General features: G+C 44.8%; 2 long non-coding RNA genes across 2 annotated transcripts in view; one reads left to right on the forward strand and one right to left on the reverse strand.

The window, feature by feature from the left end:
- The window catches only part of LOC147016390 (uncharacterized), a 58,774-nt gene that overhangs the window by 31,141 nt on the left and 14,320 nt on the right, over positions 1–13,313 (forward strand). The window lies entirely within an intron of this gene.
- Positions 277–5,118, reverse strand: LOC147016391 (uncharacterized). Its single transcript, XR_015049648.1, has 3 exons — positions 3,935–5,118; positions 3,077–3,222; positions 277–2,607 (listed from the first exon to the last, which is right to left on the reverse strand). It is a non-coding gene; the product is annotated as an uncharacterized LOC147016391 (long non-coding RNA).

Consider the following 13,313-nt stretch of genomic DNA (forward strand, 5'->3'; position numbering starts at 1 on the left):
GCGGGAATCGAACAGGGCATTAGCAGAGATGAATTACCGCACATATGATACATCACTATGACGTCATATCAATTTTTATGACGTCATTCCTATTTTTTGACTTTTTGTTTCACAACCCAGAGTTTTCTTCGGATCTTCGTGAAACTTGCCATGTATATGCAGAAAGCCCACGCGCAGGCAGTAACCATGTCCGATTTTGGAAATTCTTCCGAGAAAAAAAGTTGACGTCATAATATCGCCTATACCATTATCTCCGAAACGAGGCAAGCTGTTTGAATTTTGTTTGCGGGAATCAAGCCGGGCATTAGCACAGATAATTTATCGCAAACCTGACACATCACAATGACGTCATATTAGTTTTTATGACGTCATCATTAAGAGGACGAGGATCTTAGCTCATTTGAGCTTGTTTTTAACAGTAAACCAAACGAAAGAAATGACAGAAGCAAGGTAGAAAGATTGTTTGACATGCTACGGTATATAATTTGATTTCATTTGTCTGTACATTTATGTTTTGTAATGTGATTATCATATGATGAAACAATAGTCCTTCAAATGAGGCAAAGAAAGAAAAAAAATAATGAATGACCACTTGACATTTTCTGTGGTGGAGTATACCTGCCAGACACCTGGATCCCCCTCCCCAACTCCAAAATACAGAACTAGATCTGAGCTCATGAGTTACCAATCCAATGAAAGTGACTGAAAATGTTCAGCATAATACGGTACTGTATAGCCCATATGAATGACCACAAACAGACGTCAGCCATTCATTCAAACAAATTCAAATTTTCTAGAGTGGTCTCCTATCAGTAATCCCCGTCTTCCTCCTCTGATTCTGAGTCTTCACTCCATGCTTCGCCATCTGATTCTCTCAATAATCCATCAATACTTTCTACTTCCAACTCCGACTCGCTGTCACCTTCGACCTCCATGTCCTCTGCGTTGTTACTGCCATTTGCAAACAAACTGTCTGGTATGGCTGGCCCTTCAATCCAGGTTGTCTTCAGGATGTTGTCATTCACAGACCATCCATAATCGGTTGGTGACAAACTATCCCCAGTTTCTTCTTGCGTCGGTTTCTTCCTCTCGAAACTATTGGATTAGTGTTGGCATGTTGGTCATCTTGCAACACATTTTGGTAGGTGTGACCAACTGGCGCATGTAACGTTTCTTTCCCGTCTGGAGTTTCCACGTTTGCATCATTGTTATCCCACACACAGGCTGTTGCTAAGTTTGGCTCAAGGCGAATCCCATCTGGAATGTCGCGTTCGTCACCCTCAACTGAATAGACGAATTCAGTCTCGAGAGCCTTGGTGTCACTGTAGCGTATACAGCGTCCTGTTCTGTTCAGAATCTGCATGGCCAATTTTGATCCTGTGAGGAATGCAAGCCCGAGACCCACGGCTGTGTGCTTCCATGGTTTTATGGTACCATGAGTGATGTTATAAATGGCATCCGATGCCATTGCAGTTACCTTTCTGTTGACTGTAACCTTCTGTGCAGCACTGAAAGTTGGTGTCATGCCACCAAGGAGACGTCTGAAGATCAGGTCCAGCTGTGCTGGTATCTCTGTGGCGCATTCCTTCAAACTTTGTACTGTTGCAGGATTTGGGGTCTTGGTCTTCGGGAGCTGCATAATCAGAGATCTAAGATGGAGAACGGACCATCTTAACTTATTATCCTGTTCATACCGTTTTAGAATCCTCATGAAGGTGAGCTTTGGCATCTTCTTCTGGAAGAGCAGAACTATAGATGAAGTTGCCTTTCCGATGGTCGGCCAGATTTATTGCGATTTCTTCTTTGAAATGGTCTTTTACCTTCCTGGTAAGATTTTGAGCTGTGTAGGCCTGGACGTCTGCCCCATCTCCTCCGACACTGGTGTACTCCTCTTTGTACATGCCAAGTAAATCACTAACTAACACAGATCGTTGCTTTTCTACCACCTCATTCTGGATATATGAAAGCAGAGATGCAAATGCTCTCTTGTGGTAGGACTGAGACAAACTCCCTTCATTGGGCCTATCTTGATCATCAGTCTCCCTCAGGAACTGGACACAGCAGAATTTGTGGTATTCTGCTTCCTTTGCGATCAGGTCCACGCTACTCCGAATGAGACTCTTGATACGTTCGTTTTTAGAAGATTTTACCCGATGACAAAGTGACTCACAACCGGCAACTGTCATTATCTTCAGTCTGGGCTCCTCTTTTCCATTTTTCTTCTTATGGCTTTTGCTACAGAAAATACAAGTACCTTTCAACAGGCCCTGCTGATCAGACTTGGAAAGGACACTGTAGCGTCTTGTTTGGATAGAAACCTTTTTGGCGGTTGGTTCATCATCAGGTGGCAGGGGTTCTTTCGGACGCTTCACTGCTGTGTAATGCTTAATGACAGGAAGGGTGATAGCTGACAGTAGATTCGTGATCACCGCTTATCAAAATCTTTTGTGTGACCTCAAAGTATTTGTCAGATTTCCAATTTTTACGCAAGGCAGCAGCATTCTTTACTGTTGTCCTTGTCCTGTCACTGAACTTTCTCAGCTTGCCGTCCTCTTCTGTGCACTTGTGACAGATATAGCAGCTTGAAACACCTTCAGCGTTATTGTTCTGGAATGAAAATAGGGTCCGTTAATGTGGAGTAAAAATTAAATGGTCCAGGGATCATATGATCACATGTGGATATAACTGTCAGCTGGGCAACCGCATAATGTTTGAATCGATATTCTGTGCGAATAAATTGACCTGTAACCTTTGATCTAATAACCCCAAATCTAATCATGTTGCCTCTTCTTCCAAGTGCATACAGGTAAAAAGTTTGACGAAAATCCTTTCAACGGTTCTTAAGACCGCGATAATGAGACTCGGACGGACAGACAACCCAAAAACATAAATTTGTGGCGGAGGCATAATGACGTTTGACATTTGGTTATGGGAATTCCGAATTTCACCTCTGTCCTTGAAGTTACAAAATTATGCTAACTCAGTAGACATTTTGAGAGGAGATTTCTCTGGTGGCTTGGTGAGTGGTATCTTCTCAGTGCTTTAGAATGTGCAAATTAAGTTTCATTACCCTTACCTCTTGATTGACAATAGTGGATGAACGATTTGATCCTTGGGCTGACACTCCCAAACATTGCTCTTCTGAAGTCACACATGTTTCTTCTGGATCCATCCTCCTGGGTGATTCTTCCAAACCTTGCTCTTCTGAAGTCATCCTCCTGGCTGACGTCGATAATCCAAAGCTGAAAGAATAGAATAATGTATTGTATTAAAAAATCCTGTGCTACACTTTTGCTAACACCCATTATAAAAAGAAATGACTGCAGTAATATTAAATATTAATGGAGAGGAATCAAAATTGACATTTATCGTAGTATGGGCATTAGCTTACCTTTGAGGGAAATGGTTCAGTAACATGTACAAAAATCATCATAATGGTCCAGTCAGACATGAGAAATATATACCTTCATTTCCCTCAATCAAGAAAAGAGTATACATTCATTGTTTCGCTTTGAAATTAATGACCGTAGACCTAAGCATATTGGCTCCACTTGTAGTATATAGTGTGAGTAACCTTGGCTGCATAAGGTTCATTGAAATATCTATATCAGTCGATAAAGTAGGCCTAATTAATGGACAAGTGGCCCTCCATATGATGGATGGATAGCATCAGCAGGAGGATGAGGGTTAGGTGAATCCTGTGTCGTTTGCGATTAGGCCTCGGCACTCTTCTGGTAACATACCCCCGTACCTGATGGATTCAAAGGGATGTACATGTACATGTACCGCTTTGCACCACCATAAACACACTGATTTTGAGTATAGTTACAAAGGAGAGACTTCTCTTAAATCTTTAAGGTTTTAAAGCTTGATTAATGAGATAAAAGGTGGCAGCATGATATCTATGGGGAGCAATTTAAGTAACAAAACTTACCTCTCAGACTGCGTTGAATATCTTCTTGGATGTGTTGATGACTCTGATCCTCAATAAAATAAGTTGGGTTGCAGTGCAAAGAGAACTTGACTACTTGATTCCTATTTTAAAACTGACACATATACCGGTAAAAGTGTCACAAAACGTAATACATCTAAAGTAACACGCCTGGCACCTTAATGTTGTCTCGGTTCAGGCTTGGTCAAATACATTCTGTATTGATAATTGTGAGTAAATTACAATGCCACAGAATCATTGGGCTTTTTCTCAGAATTCCGTCTGGCTCAGTGGAGAGCAGGTATTTTGGGGTGTCTGGCAGGCACATGCACTCCACCACTGAAAATTCATGATACACGGAGTTATGCTGAACATTTTCCAGGAGGTTTCATCAGCGTAACTCACGAGCTGATCGAGCTCAATTTTGGGTGTGGGGGCATTCGGGGGTGTCTGGCGGACACAATCCACCACTGAAAATGTCTGGCAGTGACCATTCCTGGTACTCGGGATTATGTCAAACATTTTCCAGTAAGCTTTACCGGGTTAACTCACGAGCTGATGTAGCTCAATTTTTGGGGTGGGGGCATTCGGGGGTGTCTGGCGGGCACACCCACCACTGAAAGTCTGGCAGTGTTCATTCATGATATAGTGCATTTGCCGTTATTATGTGTTCCATTGTCAACCTTGTTGATGTGGAAAGTGTATGGTTTTATGATTGTTTTGAACTAACATGGGTCCATTAATAAAATTCAGGTTGGTTGCTGGGGTGGCTACCTTGGGGAACTCCTGTGATTTGCATAAATTCAAGATGGCCGCTACAGCTCAGACGATGGGGCTAAGTTTTTAATCAGTCAACATATAATCCTGTGTAATACCTCTTTTCCATATGATTTTGACATGAGAAATTCAATTTTGGGGTTATTTTTTACGTTCAGGAATAAATAGAGGTTCACATGAAATGTCCATGACTATTTTCTGCTGAAAATTATGCAACACCAATGCAAAAGTGAAGTCATGAATGGTTCACAACAGTATGTTGATAATCAGAAAGCATACACATTGTCATGTCATCATATTGGACATCTTAGGAACAGAGGACATAGAGCCAAGTAGACAACTTACGTATTGTTCATTCCCATTCATTGTACTCGTCCCCCTTCCGTATCCTCCTCTCTTTCCAGTTCTGCTTCGACACTCCCTTCTTTCACTTCACTTTCACTGTCTTCCACAGTCTTGTGTGGGTTGAAGCACTTGTCACTGCAACCACAAGTGCACTATAGCGTGCAGGAGATCTTTGCATGGTGACAACTGCAACTTGCAGTACTGCAGGCCTTCCCCTCTGCTTTGCATCCACACCGCACAACATCCATGAGGTCCAAAGGGGCTGGTGGAGTAGCAGAAGTTGCTGGCACTGGGATTCCATATCTGATGTCCCATCCATATTTTGTGATGTCAAGTTCAGGTGGGGCCTGCTGATCAGCTGATTTTGCAAGTACTGTCTGTAGATGTGCATGCTAAAGATGTAGGAAGAGATTGATCTCAATTGGAGGTAATGCCATGAGCTTGAGGGGCTTGCCAGACTTCTTTGTGTACATATAGTACCTCATCTCACTCATGGTGATACCTTCTGGCTGACCATACAGGGCACAGAAGAATGTCCGCCCTGCTTCCATGAGCTATTCATGGCTTGCGTTCAGCTCACCAAGTGCGGAGTACAAACCAGGGAAGATGCCAGCTCTCAGTGTCTTCAGGGATGACACTTTGCCCTTGCCGTATGGGTATGACGTGGTATCTGAGCCAGTGATGTAGTGCATTCCCAAAAGCTGCAGACACTTGGGGCCAAGCTGGTCACAGGTGGTGTTGATATCCCAAATTGCTCCATCCCACCTTTCCATCTGCACTGTGGCCTGGATGTTCCGCTGGTAAACCCAGTAAACCATCAATACAAAAACATCAGTGTCATCAGAGAGGATACGTATCACTCTTGCATTACATTCATCAGCCATGAGCAGGTGTGAGATCATTGTAATGTCTGCTTCATCATGGTTGAACGCACCATGGCTACGGCTCTCCACAGTAACTCCTTCACCAAAGTTTTATAGGTACTCAAAACCTTGGACAGCTGCAACTTGTTCTGCTTGTTTTTCAGGATGGCGTCTCGACTAGGTAGGGGTGTGTTTATTGTGAGGTCATAGTTGATGGAACCAATGCCAGCATGCCTCACTCGTTCATGGTCCTTTGCAGAAACATCATAATATTTGTCAAAGACCAAGATCTGACCAGCAATGGTAGACAGACTTGTCTTGATGGACTCAACTAATACTGACATAGTTCCCCTGAAAGGCCAGACAATATGATAGAGAAGTTGGCTCGCGTCAACAATGGTAACATCTGGTTGCAGAGGCTGTTGCGCCTGAACACAGAGTTTGTGTGCCAGTGGTGCTTTGTTGCCTTTCCTTAAGCACCCATATTCATCAATCAGTGAGGGGGGTACTGCGCAGAGCTCAAAATGGAAGATAGGTCCGAGCTCCATTTGTCTTTGCTGTCCAATAGTCAGCAGCCTGAGGAAGATGGTTTCTAATTCAAAGATTGTCTTGTCCCCAATTTTCACTCCTTTCTGTAAGTGCTCCATTGTCTTGATGGGGCATGAGATGGTTGCATGGAATCCACCTGGAAGGGATGCATGGAACTCTGCAACCATTTTCTGACCTCTAACCATGGAATCCTCAACATTCACTTCAGCTTCTCGGGGAGCAATTCGACCATTGGCAATGTTGTACAGATGTGGTGAGTGATTCTCAAGAGGATGAGACACATTCGACAATTCAAGTAAAATCCGGTGCCGATCATCTGCATCAAGTTCTCTCCTCTTCTTCCCCTCCTCCTTGTGACGTGGTCCGATTCTTGTGTCCTTTTCTGTCACTTGGTCTTCATTGTCCTTGTTTGAGGAGTCAGGGTAGATGTTCTCCATTGTATATGAGATATAGGCAGAGACAGGAAAGGAATCGATCCACTCTGCTACCATCTTTGGAGAAAGAGTCATACCCTTGAGGCCAGCCTTGCCAATTCTAATAGCAGTTTGTTCACCGAACTGATCAGAACTCACACCATTCCAAATGCCTTCCTGGTGACGACACACAAAAGCACCTGATATGAGCTCTGACTTGGCATCTGGTGGCAGCAGATAGCGCATCTCCAGAGGTGATGGGTGATGTAACGGGCATAGTGATGGTGACCAGAAACAAAGAAGTAGGGAAGCATGCGTTCAAGTGTTAGCTGTTGCAGCAGGAAGTCTGCCTCCCTCTCACTATACAGAAGTTGATGAACAAACAGAGTAGGCTTGATGAAGTTATCAACCCAGTGCTTCCCAGTTGGGTGCTGTCTGCATGTCTCAAGGTAGTTGCACAACTCCTGGAATGTCTTGGGGCCGGTGGTGAGGAAGGAAATGAGAAGGGCAGTCGAAACCATCTGGAAGGCTTTCATTGATCGAACTTGCCACTCATGATTCCTGCTAGGCCCCTGAATGCTGAACTGATGAGAGTCTCAACACCAGACCCACGCATGAGTTTGCCAATGCAACCACAGAAGGACTGCACAGTGTGCATTATCCCAGGCCTCAGAATCACATTTTTAAAGCGATCAACGTCATGCCACTTGATTTGGCAAGCCACCATGTACAGCTGGAGATCCACAGAGATGTGGACATAAGTCATTCCCATATCAGTCAATGACTTCTGAAGATACTCCAGTGAAGAATAAAACAATGAATTAGTAACTCGCATTAATGTCGTATGTGAGCGTCCAGTTGTCAGAATAGTGACCTTGTTGTCATTCAAAATGTATCTCACACGGCAAACAATTGCCAGGAACTCGAACATTGACCTCAAATTTACTTCTAATCACAAAAATAAGGTTATATATCGATTCCTCGTGCCAAAATTATATGGAAAAGATCTCATGTGTAATTTTAAGTTCATTACCTAAAAAGTTATATTTTCAGCCCGGTCGATGACGGCCATCTTGTATTTGCGCAAAAATAACAGATTTCCCCATGGTTGCCATCCGGGCAACCAAGCTTAATTTTGTCTATGCATGCCTGTGAACAAGAAACCACCATAAAACCATACACTTTTGAAGACAACAAGGTTACTTCTCTGGCAAATGAACTAATATCTGGGACTATACCGAACGTTTTCTAGTAGGTTTCACTGGGTTAACTCACGAGCTGATCGAGCTCAATTTTGGGGTTCCGGTTATGTAATCTGGCAGGCACACCCCACCACTGAAAATGTCTGGCAGTGGTCATACATGATATTTGGGACTATGCCAAACATTTTCAACTAGGTTTCATCAGGTTCACTCACAGAGCTGATCGAGCTCAATTTTTGAGTCCCTTTATAATGGCCCTTCTGACCACACCCACCAGAATGTTCCTGGCAGACGTCGATTTCCTTACATCGACATGCACATGGACCATTGCTATATACATGAAAATTGGTTAACTTTCCAGCAAGGCTGACCCCCCCCCCCGGGCTCCCGGCCTAGATAATTGCGTCTCGGATTTCCACGATTAAGCGCTTAATGTACAGTGAGTGTGTTCCTTGGCTACCTCTCACAAACACCTGGTTGCAGAAAGCAGGTCTCAAATATGACCGTGAACTTTTCCTCATCGACCTGCAACACGTTGACATGTCTCACCTCCCCAGTTTTCATCAGAGCCTTTTAAATGCTTGGCAAGTCCTCCGAGTGCAACGTTTAGAGGTATCATACGATGCCCAAAAGTTTGTACATGAGCCATTAGTTCAGAATCCTTTATTTTCTGGAATTTCAACCGACAGGTCGTTTATGCATTGTTTCACCAGTGTTGGAATAAACAGAGTGCAAGACCTGTTGCAGCCATCCTTGAATGCCTGGCTACCTGTTAGCTCACTTTCCTTAAAAACTGGTGTTCGTTCTGCTCGAATTGTGGAAAATGTCTTGAAAGCAGTAATTCAAACCTTTCATCGACTAAACATCGGGTGGACTGGGGTGGATGAAGTGGTAGACTCACGTCTCCATTTCCTGAACTTCAAATTGCCTCAAAAAACAAGAGGGTGCATTCTCCTCCAACTTAGAGGAAATTGGTGTGTTTCACGTCATGGGGAAAACGGCTATCGACAACATATGTCTGGAAGCATATATACCTGGTTTTACAAAACTGTTAAAAAATCGGTGGAATGACATCTTACCTGCTGGAACTTTTTAAACTCCAGTTTGGAACAAAATGCTTAGTTCTCCATTTCTTGGGTGAACTGGAGACCTGAATTGGAGACTAGCACATCAAGCCATGGTCACACAGACATTACCCCATAAGTTTAACTCTTCTGTTCTAATTTTTTGTCCTTTTTGTGATTTAATTGAAAATGTGGCCCATACTTTTATTGAATGTAACAGATTCGTACCACTCTTTCTCTTCCTTCAACAGCTTTTCTATAAATATAATTTTGTTTTTTCATTTCCAGTCTTTATTTATGGAATCAAGGGCAATTATAAGAGTAAACCAGTACTCGTTTTTTAGCTCGCCTGTTCGAAGAACAGAGAGCTATAGCGATACCCCCGGCGTGAGCGTGAGCGTGAAAATGTAAAATTTTTTGTATTACGGAAAACCTCCTCGACGGATTTCGACGAAACTTGGTGGGGGGGTTAGGTATGGTCCAAGGATCATGCCATTAGATTTTGGACTTGGTCCCCCCCCCCAAAAAAAATTTAGAGAATTTTTTTTTTTGCTTTTCTACATGTTTTAAGTGATTTCCAACCCCCCCCCCCCCCCAAAAAAAAAATGTTGGAGAAAAGAACTATAACTCTGTCAGCACTGTTGACATATTTAATGAATAAGGTTTCAGGTTACCTCTACAGACATATGTTTCAGGTCTACATGTTTTAAGTGATTTCCAACCCCCCCCCCAAAAAAAAAAATGTTGGAGAAAAGAACTATAACTGTCAGCACTGTTGACATATTTAATGAATAAGGTTTCAGGTTACCTCTACAGACATATGTTTCAGGTCTACATGTTTTAAGTGATTTCCAACCCCCCCCCCCCCAAAAAAAATGTTGGAGAAAAGAACTATAACTCTGTCAGCACTGTTGACATATTTAATGAATAAGGTTTCAGGTTGACCGGAGGTAACACCGGTCAACGAGCGTATTATGAGATTAAGGATTCGTCACTCCTTAGGTGTCATTTCCCTGGTCTCTGTTTATGCTCCGACTGAGGCGAGTGATCTCACCGTGAAGGATGCATTCTACGCCACACTCGAGTCTGTGGTTGATCAGTGCCCCAGACGAGATACACTTCTAGTCTTGGGGGATTTCAATGCATCGACTGGAACTGATAGGGACGGTTATGAGGTGTGTGTTGGTCCCCATGGGTCAGGAACTATGAACCAGAATAGCACTAAGTTCCTTGACTTTGCAAGAAGTCATGGACTTAGGGTGGCTGGTTCATGGTTTCAGCGCCCACAAGCTCATCGCTGGACTTGGTATTCCAACGCTGGCGGTGTGGCAAAGGAGATTGACCATGTCCTCATTGACGGTCGTTGGAGGATGATCCAGAACTGCAGGGTCTACCGGAGTGCTTAGTTCCTCAATACTGACCACAGGCTTGTTGTAGCAACTCTAAAGCTGCACCTTAAATCCTGGAGAATGGTACCATCCCAGCCGAGGCTGGATGTTGCCAAGCTCAGGGATGAGAGAGTAGCTGAGGAGTTTGCGAACAGGCTGAGTGGACACTTGGGGGGTCTGGGTGCTTTGGGGGGTCCTGAAGAGTTGTGGAGCGCCTTCAAGACCACCGTCCTTGATGTTGCCGGTGGATGCCATGGAGCTCACTGCAGGGCAAAGAAGAATTTTGTCTCTCAAGGGACACTGGATACCATTGACCAGAGTCGCAGGGCCAGGCTGAATGGCAGAGCTGAGCTGTTCAGGGAGCTGAGGCGTAAAACTGAACGTGCACTGAGGGTAGACAAGGAGGCCTATGTGCGAGGAATCTGTGAGGGGGTAGAGCATCACCTGTGGACAGGTGATTCTCGTCCCGCTTACAGGGGAATTCGCGCATTACGTTCATCCAAGCCCATCCCTCGGAGCACTAAAGTTCGAGCAGAGAGTGGTAGGCTCTTGACAGAGGAGTCTGAAGTGAAGGCCCGCTGGGCCGGTTACTTTGAGCGGTTGTACCAGGCTGATCCCCCAACTGTCGAGTTGGACGTCAAGGGTGTTACAATCCCTGTTGCTGACCCTCGAATCAACTGTGGTCCACCTACGCTTGTGGAAACACGGGCTGCGGTGAACCAGTTGAAACGGGGCAAAGCTCCAGGGATTTGTGGCATCCATGCCGAACTTCTCAAGGCTGGTGGAAATGCTGCACTCGTGTCGTTGCATGCAGTTTTGTGCTCTGCCTGGAACACAGGCATCATCCCAACTGACTGGAAGAGGGGCCTTGTTGTCCCTCTCTGGAAAGGGAAGGGTGATCGCCAAGACTGCAACAACTACCGAGGGGTGACGCTGCTCTCAGTGCCGGGCAAGGTCTTTGCTCGGATAATTCTCGAAAGGGTTCGCCACCATCTGCTTGAGCACCAGCGTCCAGAGCAGTCAGGCTTTACACCAAAGAGGTCAACGATTGACCGTATCCTTGCACTTCGTGTCCTCACCGAACGCAGACGAGAGTTTCGGCAGGGGCTGCTTGCAGCCTATGTTGATCTCTGTAAAGCGTTCGATTCAGTGAATCGGGATGTCCTCTGGAGGATTCTTGGTCTTCGTGGGGTGCCACCAAAACTGATCGATCTGATGTCTGAACTCTACTCTGGTACTGAGAGTGCTGTGAAGTGTGGTGGTACCATCTCTGACTTATTTCCAGTTGTTACTGGAGTTCGTCAGGGATGTGTACTTGCCCCCACACTTTTCAGCACTTGTATGGACTGGATTCTAGGGAGGATGTCGGAGAGATCAAGTTGCGGTGCGTCATTTGGGAATGTCAAGATCTCGGACCTTGACTTTGCAGATGATGCAGTCATCTTTGCGGAGACTTTAGACATCCTCTTGGGGGCACTCGAGGTGCTGAATGAGGAGTCGGAGCCGTTGGGATTACGGGTTTCTTGGGTCAAAACTAAGATCCAGGCTTTCGGTGACATCTTGGATGCTGCTGTCCTGTCTGTGTCTGTTTGTGGTGAGGATGTTGAGGTCGTGGAGAGATTCACTTACCTTGGCAGTGATATTCATGTCTCTGCTGGCTGCGAGTCAGAGGTCAATAGACGTCTGGGTCGGGCCTGGGGAGTCATGGATTCACTGGATCATGGGGTGTGGCGCTGCCGGTACCTGTGCGGGAGGACGAAAGTCCGAGTCTTCAGGTCCTTGGTACTTCCAGTCTTGCTCTATGGGTGCGAGACTTGGACTCTGACCAAGGATCTGAGACGGAGACTTAATTCCTTTGGTACCAGGTCTCTTCGGAGAATCCTTGGCTATCGCTGGTCGGATTTTGTGTCCAACGAGCGGTTGCTGAGAGAGACTCGGATGAGATTTGTTACCTGCATAGTCCGTGAGCGTCAGTTGCGGCTGTATGGACATGTGGCTCGTTTTCCTGACTCTGATCCTGCTCACCAGATTCTCTCAGCGAGGGAGTCTCATGAGTGGAGGAGGCCAGTGGGTCGACCACGTGCCTCATGGTTGCAACAGGTTGACCATCATCTCAAGGAGATGGGGATGGGCCTGGCATCTGCCTGGGGGATGGCCAGACGGAGGCCCCTGGAGTACTGGCGGAAAGTGGACGCAGCGACGTGCTGTTCTGGCACATGCTCCCATACCTGACCTGTTTCAGGTTCACTTGAGTGACCCAGCAGTATTGGCGGCAGAGGTTTTGCACTCTCCCGAGTGCTCCCCCTCTAGTTTCCTTTCTAATGTTTTTATCTACCACACTATTTTTTATACGACCGATATATATATATATATATATATATATATATATATATATATATATATATATATATATATATATATATATATATATATATATATCGGGGCGTATTATGTGATACCGGTCGTCCATCCGTCTGTCTGTCTGTCTGTCCGTCCGTTCCTGTCCGCACTCTAACTCCCAAAGTTTTCAACTTTCACGTTTCATATTTGGTACATAGGTACAGACTGTGGAGAGGGTGTGTCGTGACATAAGTTCGTCATCTAAAGTGGTTGCCATGGCAACCAGGATGCTGTTTTCCATGTAGTAGCACAATTCTGTATCTACCTTCTTTTTGGGGCGTATATTGTGCTCACTTGCGCTCTTGTTACTGATTACAATATACAAATACATATATTGCTTTATAATTATACTTCACTGCAATGCTTTATAAAAAATATTAA

Source organism: Eptatretus burgeri, chromosome 11, assembly GCF_056783735.1.
Source record: "Eptatretus burgeri isolate ZD-2024b chromosome 11, Ebu_testis_v1, whole genome shotgun sequence".
NCBI classification, from domain to species: domain Eukaryota; kingdom Metazoa; phylum Chordata; class Myxini; order Myxiniformes; family Myxinidae; genus Eptatretus; species Eptatretus burgeri.